This window comes from Adiantum capillus-veneris, chromosome 9 (assembly GCF_014529385.1).
Source record: "Adiantum capillus-veneris isolate H3 chromosome 9, ASM1452938v2, whole genome shotgun sequence".
Classification (NCBI taxonomy): Eukaryota; Viridiplantae; Streptophyta; class Polypodiopsida; order Polypodiales; family Pteridaceae; genus Adiantum; species Adiantum capillus-veneris.
Genome location: NC_140939.1, coordinates 153,253,386 through 153,255,424, shown reverse-complemented (window position 1 = coordinate 153,255,424; position 2,039 = coordinate 153,253,386).

The window sequence follows — 2,039 nt, the reverse complement described above, 5'->3', positions numbered from 1 at the left end:
TGTTAAGGAAGAGGCGGTGAGAATGGTAGTTGAAGAAGTTCCACAGATCAACAATGCACATGTATTGTTCTTTGATGGCTCATACAGAAAGAGCCATGATGTGGCTTCAGGGGGTATAGCACTTTATGATCCAGAGGGGAAGCTAGTATGCAAGAGAGGGTTCAAATTGGATGCTCATAGTAACAATGAAGCTGAATATGCTACATTGAAAGCCGGATTACACATTTGTTTGAAGCATGGGATTAGAAGGTTGAGCATAAAAGGTGATGCCTTGTTAGTTGTGAAGCAAGTGTTGGGTGTGTGGAAGAGCAAGAACACCTCATTGAAGGAAATGTGCTTCAAAATTAAAGGCTTGTTAAAAAAGTTCAAAGCATGGAGCATCAGACACATTGAACGTGCTCTAAATGGAGAGGCACATAGCGGCTCAAAGCATGATTGGGGAGCTATTTGTGTTGAGGACCATTTTACCTCTTTATCATGGCCGGGAAAGTTTGGCTCAATAAGAGGAGTTTTTGCTAACAGGAATCATTCCGAAGGACATTCAGAAGTCTAAGAAGTATGGTTTTGTGCATAGAGCATCCAGGTACAAATTGATTGGTGATGTCTTATACATGAAAGGGGTTGATCTTGTGTTGAGACGTGTACATTGGCGGGAGGAGCTTTACAGAGTATTGGAAGAGAATCATGAAGGCGCATGTGGCGGACATTTTGCTCTAAAGATCACCTTGCATAAGATCTTGCAAGAGGGGTATGTATGGCTTAGTTTGCACAAGGATGTTCACCATTGGTGTAGGTCTTGCAATAGGTGTCAAGCATTTTGGAAGAGAGTGTTGAAGCCAGAGCTACGAAAACCCATTATGGCGTTTGATGTGTTTGAAAAGTGGGCAATTGACGCAATAGGCCCGTTACCTATCACAAGCAGGGGCAAAAGCTATATTTTGACTGCAGTGGACTATCTCTCTAGATGGGAAGAGGCTATAGCAGTAAAACAAATCAGTGCAAAGAATGTGAAAGAATTTGTGTACGATGAAATATGTTGCAAGTTTGGGGTGCCATTGGAGCTACTTTCAGATAAGGGGCCATGATTTAGAGCCAAACTGCTAGACTTTTTATGCGTGAAGATAAAGATTAGGCACCAACATACCACTCCTTCTTATCCGCAGTGTAATGGATTAAATGAAAGATTCAATGGTGAGTTGGTACAAATTCTTTCGAAAGTGACAGAGCACTAAGGAAAGAATTGGGATTTGGAATTGCCTAGTGCATTATGGGCTTACCGTACTTCGGTGAAGACAGGTACTGGGTTTACTCCATTTCATTTGGTATATGGAAAGGAAGCACTATTGCCTATGGAAGTAGAGTTGCCTGCGGTCAAGATGTTAAAGAAGTTGCTTGGGCAGCCTAGTGATGCATTCAAAGAGAGGCTATCACAATTACAAGAGGTTTAGTTGGATAGGATGAGTGCATTGGAACATTATGGGCAGATGCAGGATAAGGCTTTGGCAAAGATAAATGAAAAGGTCAAAAGTAAAGGTATCAAGAAGCATGACTTGGTTTTGCGTTACAACAGTAAGCTGGATAACACCTTCCAAAAGAAGTTTCAAATTAAGTGGGAAGGCCCTTTCAAGGTAGTGGAGTGTTTTTCGAATGGCACATATCAGTTGGCTAACCTGGATGGGATTTTACATAAGTCAAGGGTAAATGGATTGCGTCTTAAATTGTATCATGATAGATTGATGATGGTGGACAAAGATGAGCTGTTTGCAGAACAAGTAAGGTCTGTGAGGGATGAGGAGACCTGTGATGAGGCGAGTCTCATATCTCTTTTTGCTGCTGCTAGATCATGAATGATCTAGCAGGTTAGGGGATGGGAAAATTATGTCAAGAGTTTTTTGGAGCAAGGGATTGCGCATATGTGCATACACATGCATGGTGCATCAAATAAAGTATTGGCCATTTTCCAGAGCCAGGTGGTTACGTGGTAGGGCAGCATGTACATAGTGCATCAATTTTCGCTATCACCAGTACTAGTATGTTTT